Here is a 15,527-nt window from a genome sequence, read left to right as displayed (position 1 = left end):
CACTTTTAGAAGGGCCCTAGAGTTCCCACAGCCCTTAGGTTTCGTTTGCTGAGCCTAGATTATATCTTCTCAGAGAGGCAACATGAATCTCCTATTTCCTCTACTCCTTTGTGTTCATCCTCATTTCTAGTGTTTCTTCAAATGTGAAATCAATGCTGGGGTTACTCCATTCGTGTACAAGATCGTATTTGACTCTATGGTGGAAGGATGGGAAAACTAATATTCTAAAACCTGAATCTAATGAAACAGATTCTCTTCTTGGATAATTTATCCTAGCAATAACCTTTTCACTCTAAATCCCTACAACTTATCTTCACTAGATCATTCACTTAATACTTATATGGCATTTCTAATAGTTACTTATAATCTGGTTAAGATATGTAGTGTTAATACATTTTTTTTCTTTTTCTTATCCCTAACCACATGCCTCTGGTTGAGTAGAATTAGCTGTGCGCTGTATAACCCTATGGCTCAACAATGGCATGGAATTCTTTCTAGGGAGAACATACCTCAATGAATGTATGGACTGTTTATAGATAAACTTTTATTTATCATTGATAGGCAAGGGAAATAAAACAAGAGCTAATGAGGTCTACATAGTAACTAATGGCATTAATGAGCTATATGTTTGTATTTTGAGGTGGTTGATGAGAATCTAAACAGCGAATGTAGAGAGTACTTCAGGGGAGAGCAAGATCCATATGAGGAAAAAGTGATAAATTAGACCTCAAAAAAATTAAAAATTCTTGCTTTGTGAATGATCCCATTAAATGGACAAAGATAAGCTTAAAGAGTAGGAGAAAATATTTGCAAACTACATATCTAGCAAAAATAACCTAGTAATTAAAATGTATAAAGAACTCCCAAAACTCAACAGTGTTAAAAAAAATAGGAAAGAAAAAAAAAAGTCCACAAAGAATCCAATTAGGAAATGAAAAAAATACATAAACATACATTTCATGGAAGAGGAAATACAGCTGATGAATAAACACATAAAAAAAGTCCAACACTGTTGGCTATTAGGGAAATGCAAATTAAAACTGCAATGAGATATCACTAAACACCTATCAGAATGGCTTTTTAAAAATAGTGATAACCAAATGTTGTCAAGGATGAGGAAGATCTGAACCACTCATGCATTGCTTAGATGCACCAAAATAAATTCTTAGTAGATCAAATATTTGCATAAAAAAGATAACATATCTTGTATAAGCCTTTTAGAAAAAAAAGATCTAATTATTTTGTTCCCTTGGTGTCAGGAAGCAAGAGAAGGAACCAAAAATGTATAAAGCACAAACTATCAGATTTGACTATATTAAAATAAGATGAGAGACAAAGAGATTGCATTATCTCTCTAGAAAAGATCCCCTAAAATTGTGAATAGACAAGAAGAGCAACTCATTTGCATATAGTATGAACAAGAAAATAGCCAATAAATACATGAAAATGTGACTTCACAGAAATACTAGAAATATAAATTGAAGTGATTAGACATCAGTGTTTACTCTTCAGCTATTTTGCTTTCTGTTCTATATATTCTTTGATTTTGCCACACGGGCATCCATTCAGCTTCTTGGTGCATGTGAGAAAAAAAAAAAAACAACAAAAAAACAGGTATTTGAGGAAGTTAGTACTCATGCTGTGGACATGTGAGCATGGGCAATAGGAACTGGTAGATAAATGACCCTCTTTTCTATTAACTGGCTAGATAATTCCCGGCTGCTTTCTCTACAGGTTCCTTAGCAGGATCATATCTGCCCACAGTGGTAATCAGCTGGATAATATATCTTTGGATAAACTTCCTATGTTTAAGGCTTTTTCTCAGTCTTTGTTTTTCTCAGGAAACTTAGCAAAGACATCTGTCTTTATTATAAAGCAACACACATTAATTTTATAATTATAAAGTCATTTAATCAGTTATAAATTATATATTTCATTAAACACAAAATATTTCTTGAATGTCTGTAAGTCCAGGCATGGATTATGTGACACATGGATCTGATAGTAAGCAAAACTAAAAACAACAAGGAAACTTGTTCTCAGAGTGTACAGTCTAGTGAAGAAAGTGCACATTTAACAAAGAATCACACAAAACAAATTAGTAAATGTGAAAAGCAAGTATGAGGGGCTATAGGCTAGTCAAATAAGGACAATGGATCTAGTCGTGGGGACCGGAGAAGGTTCCTCTGAAGAAGTGGTGATTGGTTGGACAGAAACACAAGGAAGAGTAGAGGTTATTGAGGCAATGAGTATTTGGTTAGGGGAAGGAAGGGCGATCCAGAAAGAAGAACGGGTGCAAAGACTTGGAGGCTGAAGTATTAATGATACATGTATCATGAACATACAAAACATGAAACAAACAAAAATATACAAACAAAGCGTCTGGGGCTAGGTATCAAGAGGAAGCTTTGTGCAACCTTAGACTAGGGAGATACATAGGGAAAATGTCAGGTGATTCCGTCGGCCATGTTAATGACTCTTTTTTTTTTTCTTTTTTTAATCCTAAGAGCCATGAAATTGAATGAAGCATTTTTTTTTTTTTAGTAAAGAGTTTAAATTATCGATTTCCATTTTCAAAAGATCATTCTATTATGGCTAATATTCATTCAGAGTTTACCCTCTGCCAGACACTGTTCTGAGCACTATGTGTGTGTTACACTTTGGATGCTCATGACTTCCCTACAGAGTTTGTATTGTTATCCACACTGTAAGAGTGAGGAAATTGAGGAATAGAGCAATTATCTTGCTCAAGTTCACACAGCGAAAGTGTGGCAGAGCAGACTCCAGCTATCAGACTTCAGCACTCACACTGTGAACTCCCAGACTAAACTGTCCCTACAGTGTAAGAAGGAGAGAGTAGAACAGTAGATGTGGGGACCCAGTTAGAAGGCTATTTCCACCATCCAGCGAAGGGAGATACAAGCTTTGTCTAAAGGATCAAAGTGAATTGGACAGAAATGGATGGATACACTATGATTCTCAACCGGAAGCAACTTTGTTCTATACTCCCAAGCCAGGATATTTGGCAATGTCTGGAGTAATTTTGTTTGTCAGAACTTGGGAGGACCTCTAGTTGTAGAGGTCAGGGATGAGGCTATGCCTCCTACAATGCATAGAATAGTATCCCACAATATAGAATCATCCAGCTCAAAAGATCAATGGTGTTAAGGTTGAAAGCCCTGGTATAAAAATATTTTGGGAGAAAAACTGATAAAACTTGATGGTGGATGGGGTTTGTGGAGTGAGGGAGCAACAGGTATCAGGGATATTGTGTAACAGAAAGACTGTCACAACACTATAGTGAACAGAGCAAACATACTGAGATTTAAGGAATTTAAATTGATGAATTAGTCAACCAAAGAGAGGTATCATGTGATCACTAGGTTTTAATTAATTCTAGAGCACAAAAGAGAATTCTGCATTAGAGACATATATTGTAAGTCATCTGGGTATAGACAACATTTTAAATTATGAACACAAATAATGTTTTCTAGGGTTAGAACATAGGATAAAAGAAATAATGCCTTAGGACTGAGCCTTAAAGAGGTCCGATGTTGGGCGCCCGGGTTGCTCAGATGGTTAAGCATCTGCCTTCAGCTCAGGTCATGATCCCAGGGTCCTGGGATCGAGTCCCACATCGGGCTCCCAGCTCAGCAGGGAGCCTGCTTCTCCCTCTGACCCTCGCCCCTCTCATGCTGTTTCTCTCTCGCTCACTCTCTAAAAAATAAATAAAATCTTAAAAAAAAAAAAAAAGAGGTCCGATGTTTAATGGCCTTTTATTGAAGGAAAAAAGAAGAGGAAGAGAGAGAGAAAGTAAAAGGAGAGAGAGAGATATCAGAGAAATAGGAATAAACACAAAAGAGGGGTGCCTGGGTGGCTCAGTCGTTAAAGTCTGCCTTCGGCTCAGGTCATGATCCTGGGGTCCTGTGATCGAGCCCTGGATCGGGCTCCCTGCTCTGCGGGAAGCCTGCTTCTCCCTCTCCTACTCCCCCTGCTTGTGTTCCCTCTCTCGCTGTGTCTCTTTCTGTCAGATAAATAAAATCTTTAAAAAAATAAATAAATAATAAATAAATAAATAAAAACAAAAGAATGTGGTATTCAAGAAACCAAGGGGGTATAATTTTTTTTTTTTTTAATAATAGATAGTGCTTAAAAGTAAAATAAAGTAAGTGGGGAGAAAAAGTCTGTTTGAAGGACATGAAGGTCATTGGGTCCCAATTGAGAGCTAATTTGGAATAAGAGCTTTTTGGACTGGAATGGAGTTAGACATATGCCCAACACACACACACACACACACACACACACACACTCACCGTCACACAGATCATTGAAAAAAAAAAAAAATCCCTAAATATCTTATTGAATACTCTGTAGCTTACCATGTTCTAGACCCTATAAATGCAAAATGATAAATGTTTACTCAAATAGCATAAGACATGTGATTGTGTCCTCATTTCACAGAGATGAAATGAAGGTTCAGTGATGTTACGTGATTTATCAGAGGCCATATTAAAGGCATAATCTGTTTCCTAACCCAAGACATAAAGTCTCCAATGCCCACATTCTTTCCCTTAAACAGAACGATAAGGAAAATCTCCAAACTCAATGGCAAGTGTGTCTGTTGACTTTAATCTTATTTGCAAAATTTGGATTCATCTCACTCAGATACAAAATTGTTTTCACATGTTTCTCCCTTTTCATAAGCAAGGTGGACCATGGGGCTATTAATCATTGCTGCAACAGATAAAGCTGACTTGTAAAAACCAATCTCCATTACTCATTTGGACCCACACTGTGGACTGAGATACTGTATCACCCAAGGAAACAGATGGTCCATGTTCCTGGTAAAAATGCTTTACAAAAGCATTCCTATCTGCAGTTCACAGGTTCTGAATTCATTCCTATCAAATGTGATACTCACAAGGTCATCACACACAGTTGACCTTTAATTACTTTGCAATGGAAAATACAACATATTTGTAAATGACATTAGAAAAAAAAAACACAGCAAGTTTAGTATAGATACATAAAACAAATATAGTATATTCTGATTTCAGATATAACAATGAGAATAGCTAATGAAATGAATAAAACGTTTTATAATTCTTCCTAACTGTCCTCTGTTTATCCAACTGGCCCCCTCTTGTTTAAATTCCACTATTTAGTTCAAAAGACTTTTCTAAAATGCAAATCATATTACTCTGCTGTCCTGTTTAAAATCTTTAAATGACTCCCCATCACCTACAGGGGGATGATCTCAAGCAAGCTACTTAAACTCTAACAAAGTTCAAGATGACGAAGTTAATAAAGTGACTGAGTTGGGAATAAATTCCATGCCATCAGCCTTCTGCTTTAGCTTTCAACCATGAAGTTGTAATAATTTTCTAAAACAGGAGCTGGTAAACTATGTTCTGAGGACCAAATCCAGTCTGTCACTTGTTTTTTACATCCTACATGCTAACAAACTTTTCTACATTTATAAATAATTGAAAAACAAGTCAAAAGAAAATACGATTTCATAACACGTGAAAGTTACATGAAATTCAAATATCAGAGTCCATGAAAAAAGTGTTCCTGGAACACAGCCATGCCCATATGTTTGTGTACTGCCTATAGCTGCTCTCATGCAAAAACAGAGTTGAGTAGTCACAACAGAGATTGCTTGGCCCACAAAATCTAAAACATTTACTATCTGGTCCTTCATAGAAAAAAAATATGCCCACATCCAAATTAATGACTAGCATTTGGGAAGAGGGAAGCAGGAAGCTAGAGAGATAAGTGGAGTGAAGTTATCACAGGTCAAAGTGCTTCATCAAGAAATTTGGACTGATAATAAATATGGGCATTATGCATCAAAATATATTCATTTGGATTTTCACCTCTCTTAAATCTAATTGTTTAAAATAGATGGATGTATGTAATAATGTTGCATATTGCAGTTAAACATGTGTAAATTAAGCATGGATAATCAATTGGGTGCATTTTGCTGTTTTATATCTTTTGCCTTCGAAGCACTATTCTTCATTCCTGAAAACTTCTCCTTTACTATCTCATTAACACTAAATTTTTTCAAAATTTATTTTAGCCATCACCTCCTCTAGGAAGGTATTCCTGTCCCACTCCTTCCCTTCCTGTTAGGTGCCCCTTTTATATTCTCTTATAGATTCTTTTTTTTTTTTTTCTTTTCCCTTGTGCCTAAGAAATTGCCAACACGTAGTAGACACTAACACAAATTTGTGAATTAATATTCAAGAAAGGCCACACATGTTTTTCATCCAGTGTGATCCTGTTTTCCCTCAAAGGCAAAGACTGGGATCCTTTTTTGATAATAGCCCTGGTAATGTCAGAGAATCTTAGTGATCTGCTTGTACCTTCGGGAAAACTAGGAGCCTCTTGGGGAAAAAAAAAAAAGCTGTTAATCATACTGGATATTCTCTATTGCCCATCAGTAGATGAATGATAAAGATGTGGTATGTATATATACAATGGACTATTGCTCAACTATAAAAAGAATGAAATCCTGCCATCTGCAACAACGTGGATGCAACAACTTATGCTAAGTGAAGTAAGTCAGACAGAAAAAGACAAATACCATGTGATTTCAGTTATATGCAAAATCTAGAAAACAAACAAATGAACAGGAGAAACAGAGAAAGACTCATAGATACAGAGAACAAACTGATGGTTGCCAGAGGGGAAGGAGGGTGAGTTGGTGGAGGAAATAGGGGAAGGGAATTAAAAAGTACAAACTTCCTGTTATGCAATAAGTAAGACACAGGGATGCAGTGTACAACATAGGGAATGTAGTTAATAAAATTGTAACAACTTTGGTAACAGATGGTAGCTAGATTTATGTAGTGATCACTTAATAATGTACATAAGTAAACTATATTGTACACCTGAAACTAATATATTATGTCAGTTAACTTCAATAAAAAATATAGTCACCAAAAGCTTATCACATAGGGGATAAAATAAATACCAAGAAGAGTGCTTAAGATATCATGGGCACTCAATATATATGTGGCAAGTGGATTTTTTCAATCAATAGATCATTAAATCACTAATAAGGGATATAGTAGATTTACCATAGGATATCATTAAAGTTTAGGCACAGAGGGCATCTTCATGAAAGCCTATAATTGAAAATATAATAGTGATTATTATTATTAGCATTTTCTGACTGCTTCCTTGGAGCCAGGCACCATGCTAAGTATCTTAAATGCATTTCTTGAATTCTTGAAACATACCTATCACACCCACATTGCGGATTATTTAAATATGTATTTATTTGAGAGAGAGAGAGAGTTGGGGTGGGGAGGCAGAGGGAAAGAAGCTCAAGCAGATTCCCTACTGAGCACAGAGCCCGACATGGGGCTGGATCTCACGACCCATTAGATCATGACCAGAGCCGAAACCAAAGAGTCAGAGGCTTAACCATCTGAGCCACTCAGGAGCCCCTGCAGGTGATTTCTTATAATTCATGGCACACATACTGCTTTTTCTATTTGTGTCTTTCTGGCTTCTGCCTCCAATGCCAAACACTTACTGTCCATATATCTTACACCCAGGCTCCTGAGAAAGACTTTTTGGTTCATTTCAACATGATCCTCTTGCTTTTACTTATGTTTGCCCAAGTTCTTCATGCAGGACCTCTTCATAAGCTCCTGCTCATCCTACAGATTGGCTACAGAGTTCTCTATGGAAGACATCAATGAATATGTTCTTTCATGAACCCATTGTTTCACTCATATACCGTATATTTAGCTTTCACATACCAGGCAGTGGGAATTCAGAAATTAAAACAAAACAAAACAAACAAAAACATGGTCGCTCATAGCCATGGCCTTCCTAAGCTCATAGGCAGTCAATATGGTAGTAGGTGCTCTGACTGAGGCATCATGGATCACAGCTCACAAGAGGAAGTGTGTCTAGGCCAGCCCGAGGGGCCATGGAAGTCTTTATGAAAACAATAGAATCTGAGTAAAGGAGCATCAGAGGAAATGAAGAGTGTTGGGAGTGGTGTCAGGAACAGAGACAGCAGCACTAGCAAAAGCACAGAGGCATGAGCCAGCCTCATGTAGAAGAAGTCCTCATAGTTTGTTGGTCATGGAGTGAGAAAGCAGAGCAGTGGAAAGGAGCATAAGATGGATGGGAGTGGTACTGGATGGAGCTGGACTGATAGATTGACCTGGGTGTCATAGCTAGGAAACTGACAAGGGGAGAGAGGGTGGCCTGGACATGTGGCAAGCAGGGTGGCCCAGGGATCATGGTGCCATGTGGGAGACGATCGTCTTATGCAATTTTGTGTTTTGCTGCCCTGGTAAACAGTCAGGGCTATATTCCCCACATGAGACAGGAGTTCTATCTGTTGTGGGAGGTGCTGAAACTACCTATGAGTAAAGGTAGGTAAGATTATAGAAATGGGATTTGAAAGGCGAATCATTATTCTCGATTTTATAAGCAGTTACCTAAAAGAATATGCTGTTTCAATGCAATGTTTTCTTTTTAAGTGTGTGTGTGTGTGCGTGCGCATATGTGTGCAAACTTGCTACCAATTTTGTACTTTTCTGTCTTTTCTTTTTTCTCTTATTCTCATTTGGCACATCACTACAAATTGAGCAGACATTTCAAATTGTGGGTAGATTAGTCGACTGATAATAGAAAAGTTAAAGGATACTTTATCTTATAACCATGCATTTCCAAATGTCGAATTGTTAAGAAAAAAAAAATAACGTATATTAGTTAATCTGAGCAAATGCCCTTCTTTGTAACAACTTGCTATTGTTTTTAAATTAAAAAAAGAGAGAACATTCTTAGGAATGAATGAATGAGAGAATGGATGAATGGAATGAATCTCTAAAAAATACGGTTCTATATTTGTTCATTGCTAGAGTGTCCTGAAAAGACCTGCATATAGGAAGGAGGTCTTCCAACCTCATCTCATTGGAAATTTAATTAAAATAGAAAGTTATGTAAGAGTAACAACTTATAAGTTAGATCATATTATATCTAGTTCATATATAAAAGTAACTGAGCAAGGCTCAGGGAAGTTAACTGTCCCACCCAAGGTCACATGAAGGTCTATCTCCAAAGTCCAGGCTGTTTCTGGGTTGTTCAACATGAAGAGAAATTGGTTCCAGGGAGAGATACCCTGCTTTTTACAGCCACAGCTTGAATGTAAATACCCTAACATGAGAGCTTTCTGAGATTAAAAAAAAGGTTCTATTTAATGTCAAAAATAAACCTTCAGCTATCAGAGGGTGCTTCTCTGTGTGTAAAAGAATGATACCTGCACCCTGCACATGGATTATCAGTAGCAGCATCACTGCACCAGAATCGTACAGAATTGAAGTCGTTTAAGAGACAGCTTATAGACCTAGCATTGTTTTCAAGTGAAATTCCATGATTTTTCCAAAGCTTCCAATCCATAAAATTATATTATCTTAAAGCCAGAGAAGATCTCCGAAGTCATCTGTTCCTAATGTCATCATTTTCCTCTGCTGATGAAACCAAGAACCAGGGAAAAGGAGAAATTATGTAAATATTTGATTTTAGCCTATTTGGTCAAAATATGTATTCACAATTTGCCAAGTCTTTTATGAATCACATTGATAATGGCACAATATGTCAAAATTGAAAGTAATATTTTTATAATAGAGATAAGGACCCTGAAGCTGGAAAACTTCGGTGGCTGTCTCAGGGTTGCACATCTAGTTAGATGTTACACAACTAGTTCAGTGACAAGGCTAGTACTGAAACTGACCTTATTTGGTTCTAATGTCTCCCCATCTGATTAGAATGAGGACCAGAGCACAGATCATGTCACATCCTGAAGTTCTTTATCTCCCGTGTCACCTGCCATGTGACAGGATGGGGCAGGAGAGGAGCAGGGACAAGGAAAGAACATACATAATAATCCCAGTTTATTTTAATTATGATTCCCCTCTATTTCAAAGCCTCCACCAAATTTTATCCCTGGTGACCCCCCCTCCCCAAGTGCACAGAACTGTACTACTCACCAGTTGTAAGTTCTGTGCTTGGCTTCACTGGTGATTCATTCCATGACCTTGATTGAACCATTAAGCCTTTCTTTATCTCAGTTTCTCCATCCATAATGTAATTATAAATAATACATGCCCCCTAGCTACTTCACGGGGGTCACAAAGGCATTAATAATGTAATTATTTCTAAAGTACTTTGAAATCCTTGAGTGAAATATGATATTAAAAATATCACTGCATTCAAAATATTCCCCAACAGGCATACTTAAATGAGAAAACTAGTGCTTTCTGAGTGGAAAATATGTCTGACAGGGTACATAATTTTCCTGGAGAAAAAATGCCATTCATACAAGGGTCTCAAAACTTCATTAGTTTTGTTTAAGGTGCTGAGACTCTGTGGTTTGTGCACCGTGGGTAAGAGGCTTCAGTGGGCTGTGCTCTTTTCTGTACACTTTTACAACTATTAAAATCAGAAGAGGGAACGCGATTATAAAAGCCCCCAAACTAGGGTTGCCAGATAAAATACAGGACACGCAGATACATTTGAATTCCAGATTAAAAAAAAATATATATTTTACATAAGTATAGCCCAGGTTTTATGAGACATACTTACACTAAAAAAAAATACATATGTGAAATTCAAATGTATTGCATGCTATTTTTATTCACTAAATCTGACAAGCCTACTTCAAATCCTCCTCATTTAACCAACTTGATTATTATGTGGAATGATTGTAAAGATAGCCTCATTCGTTTTAGATCACAAAACAATTAGACCAATTATATCAGTACTCTAACCAAGTTGTGATTTCTGAAAGGCAAATACTGTGTTTGATTCTCCTTTGTATTTCTTGGATTCAGCATAAATAAATGTTTCAGCAGATAAATGTTTGTTCAGTAAATGAATGAATGAATGGTGGATTGAATGAACAGCTTGAATTACACTGAAGGAATTTAAGGCACTTTGGGAAGTTATTTAAAAAATATATTTGGGTTACAATCAGTTACTATAATAATTCTATATGGTAGTTTCTTCTAAGATAACTAAATTAGTTTATTAACTTGCTTTCCTTACAAGCTTTTATTAAATTCAGCAAACATTTATTGAAGGCCTTTTTATGTATAAAGTATTTATCTTGGTGTTAGATTGTACTATTTATTACTTATCAAGTTATTTGTTATGAATTCTGCAACAAATTTTACCATCTTCAATTATAGAAATAATTACCTTATAATTATAAGTACTGCTTACTTACTTGTAATTCATTGCACAGTGAGAAAATCCTAAACAAAAGCAGGAGTGGTGAGAATGGAGAATATGGAAAGATTTTGAAAAACTATTTTTCCAGCTTTACTGTGGTATAACTTTCCAAAACTGTATATATTTACTTTGCAAAATATTTCAATATATGTATACATCATGAAATGATTACCACAATCAAGGTAATTAACATTTTCATTACTTCACATAGTTATTTTTGTGTGTGTGGTGAGAACTTTTAAAGTCTGCTCTCAGTAAATTCTGAGTACACAATATAGTTTAATTAAACTGTAGTCATCATGCTGTAAATTAAATCTATTTATTCATCTTGCACAGGACACTTTGTATATTTTGATCATCTCTCATTTCCCCCACACAGCCCCTGAAAATAGCCATTCTGTTCTCTTCTATGAAATTGAAAGATTCCATACATGAGTGAGATCATGCAGGGTTTTGTTTGTTTGTTTGTTTTGTTTCCTTTTTTGTTCATTTTTTCCTATGCCTGGCTTCTTTCACTTAGCATTATGTGCTCAAGTTTCACCCATATGGTTGCAAATGTGATAAACACTTAGGTTGATTTCCATGTCTTGGCTATTGTGAATAATGTTGCAATGAACATGGGAGTGCTTATATCTCAAGATACTGATTTCATTTCTTCTGGATATATATCCAGAAGTAGTATTGCTGAATCATAAAAGTTGTATTTCTTTTAAATTTTCTGAGGATTTTTTTTTAAATTTTCTATACTGTTTTCCATAATGGCTATAGTAATTTACATTCCCACCAACAATTTGTAAGGGCTCTCTTTTGTTCATATCCTTGCCGATACTTATCTTTAATGTTTCTAACAGATGTGAGGTTATCTCTTGTTGTGGTTTTTGATTTGCATTTTCCTGAGGATTAATGATACTTAGGATTTTTTCATATGCCTGTTGGCTATTTATATGTCTTCTTTTAAGAAATATCTATTCAGGTCCTTTGCCCATTTTCAAATTGTTCTTTTTTAATTATTGCTATTGAGTTTAATGAATTCCTTATATATTTTGGATATTAATTTTTATCAGATGTATGATTTGAAAATATTTTCTCTCATTCCATAGGTTGTCTCTTCACTCTGTTGATTATTGTCTTTGCTGTGCAGCATGTCTTAGTTTGATACAATACTATTTGTCTATTTTTGTTTTTGTTGCCTGTGGCTTTAGGGTCATATCTGTAAAATCACAGCCCAAACCAATGTCATAAAGGTTTTCCCCAATGCTTTATTCTAATAGTTTTAAATTTTTAGGACTTACATGTAAGTCTTTAGCACATTTTGAATCAATTTTTGTATTTGGTATGAGATAAGAGTCATTTGCATTCTTCTGCATGTTGATATCCAGTTTTCCCAACACCGTTTATGAAAGAGACTGTCCTTATCCCTTGTGTGCAACTTTGTTGCAGATAAATTGACCGTAAAGGCATAGACAGTTTTCTGGTTCTCTATTCTTTTTTATTGCTCTATATATCAGTTTCTATGTGAGTAACATGTTGTTTTGATTACTATAGCTTTGTAGTATATTTTGAAATGAAGAAGCATGATGACTCTAGCTTTGTTCTTTATGCTTAAGATCCCTTTGGCTATTCAGGGAATTTATGATTCTACATCAATTCTGATATTATTTTTTCTATTTTGTGAAAAATGACATTGGAATTTTGATAGGGATTACATTAAGTCTGTAGGTTTCTTTGGCTAGTATGAGCATTTTAACAATGTTAGTTATTCCAATCTATGAACACAAGATATCTTTCCATTTATTTGTGCCATCTTCAATTTCATTCCAGTGAACAGATTTTTCACCTCTTTTTTTAAAATGTAAATTTAATTAGCCAACAGATCATTAGTTTCAGATGTAGTGTTCAATAATTTATCAGTTGTGTATAACACCCAGTGCTCATCACATCATGTACCCTCCTTAATGCCCATCACCATTTACCCCATCCCCCCATTGACCTCCCCTCCAGCAACCCTCAGTTTGTTTCCTATATTTAAGAGTCTCACATGGTTTTTCTCCCTCTCTGATGACTTCCCATTCTGTTTTCTCTCCCTTCCCCTATGGTCCTCTGCCCTATTTCTTATATTCCACATATAAGTGAAACCATATGATAATTGTCTTTCTCTGATTGACTTATTTCACTCAGCATAATACCCATCCACCTTGATGTAAATGGTAAGTATTCATCCTTTCTGATGGCTGAGTCATATTCCATTGCATATATATACTACATCTTCTTTATCCATTCATCTGTCGATGGACATCTTAGCTCTTTCCACAGTTTGGCTATTGTGGACATTTCTGCTATGAACATTGGGGTGCAGGTGCCCCTTTGGATCAATACATTTGTATCATTGAGGTAAATACCTAGTAGTGCAACTCCTGGGTAGTAGGGTAGCTCTATTTTTAACTTCTTGAGGAACTTACATACCATTTTCCAGAGTGGCTGACCCCACCAAAAAGGAAAATTAAAGACCAATATCCCTGATGAACATGGATGCAAAAATTCTCACCAAGATACTAGCCATTAGAATCCAACAGTACATTAAAAGGATTATTCACCACGACCAAGAGGGATTTATTTGTGGGATGCAAAGGTAGTTCAACATTTGGCAATCAATCAACATGATACATCACATTAATACAATAAAGGACAAGAAATATATAATCCTCTCAACTGATGCAGAAAAAGCATTTGACAAAATACAGTATCCTTTCTTGATTAAAACTCCCCACTGTGTAGGGATAGAGGGAACATACCTCAATATCATAAAAGTCATATATGAAAAGCCCACAACAAATATCATTCTAAATGGGGAAAAACTGAGAGCTTTTCCCCTAAGGTCAGGAACACAACATGGACGCCCACTCTCACCACTGTTGTTCAACATAGTACTAGAGGTCCTAGCCTCAGGAGACAACAAAAAGACGTAAAAGGCATTCAAGTTGGCAAAGAAGAGGTCAAACTCTCACTCTTCATGGATTTTTTACCTCCTTCATTACATTTATTTCTAACTATTTTATTATTTTGGGACTATTATAAATAGGATTATTTTCTAAATTTCTTTTTTTGGGTATTTTCTTTTCTTTTCAATTTGTATACCTTTTATTTCTTTTCTTTTATTATATTCAGTTAGCCACTGTATAGTACATCATCAGTTTTTGATATAGTGTTCAATGATTTATTAGTTGTGTATAACACCCAGTGCTCATCACAACATGAGCCCTCCTTAATACCCATCACCCTGTATCCCATCCCCCCACCCCCCTCCCCTCTGAAATCCTCAGTTTGTTTCCCAGGGACCATAGTCTCTCATGGTTCATATCCCTCTCTGATATCTCCCCCTTCAGTTTTCTCTCCCTTCCCCTATGGTCCTCTGCGATATTTTCTTGTTAATGTATAGAAGTGCAATTCATTTTTGCATGTCAAATTTTTATTCTGCAACTCTACTGAAATTGTTTATTAGTGCTAACATTTATTTTAGCAGGGCCCTTAAAGTTTTCTATATATAAGATCACATCATCTACAAACAGGCACAATTTTACTTCTTCCTTTTCAATTTTGATGCCTTTTATTTGTTTTTCCCATTTAATTGCTCTCACCAGGACTTCCAGTGCTATGTTGAGTAGAAGTGGTGACAGTGAGCATTCTTGTCTTATTTCCAATCTTAGAAGAAAGCTTTGAGTTTTCACCTTTGACTATGATGTTAACTGTGGACTTTTCATCTATGGTCTTTATCATGTTGAGGTACATTCCTCCTATACCTAATTTGTTGAGAGTTTTTATCATGAAAGCATGTTGAGTTATGTCAAGTTTTTTTTTTTCCCCCTGCATCTTATTAAGATGATCATGTGATTTTTATCCTCCATTCTGTTAAGGATCATATTTATTGATTTGTGTATGTTTAACCATCTTTGAATTCCAAGGATAAATTCCACTCGATCATGATGTATGATCATTTTAATGTGTATTTCAATTCAGTTTGTTAGTATTTTATAGGTGATGATTTTTGTACCTGTAGTCATCAGGCATATTGACATGTAGTTTTCTTTCTGGCTTTGTTTTCACAGTAACTTTGGCCTCATTAAATGAGTTTGGAAGTATTCCTTGCTCTTCATTTTTGGAGGAATTTGGGGAGGATTGGTGTTAATTCTTTTAGAAATGCTCAATAGAATTCACCAGTGAAGCCTCAGGCCTTGGCTTTTTTTGTTTGTTTAGAAGTTTTTGAT

The sequence above is a fragment of the Mirounga leonina genome, unplaced genomic scaffold, assembly GCF_011800145.1.
Source record: "Mirounga leonina isolate KUSES-001 unplaced genomic scaffold, KU_Mleo_1.0 Mir_151, whole genome shotgun sequence".
Lineage (NCBI taxonomy): Eukaryota > Metazoa > Chordata > Mammalia > Carnivora > Phocidae > Mirounga > Mirounga leonina.
Note: the sequence above shows the minus strand (reverse complement) of the source record.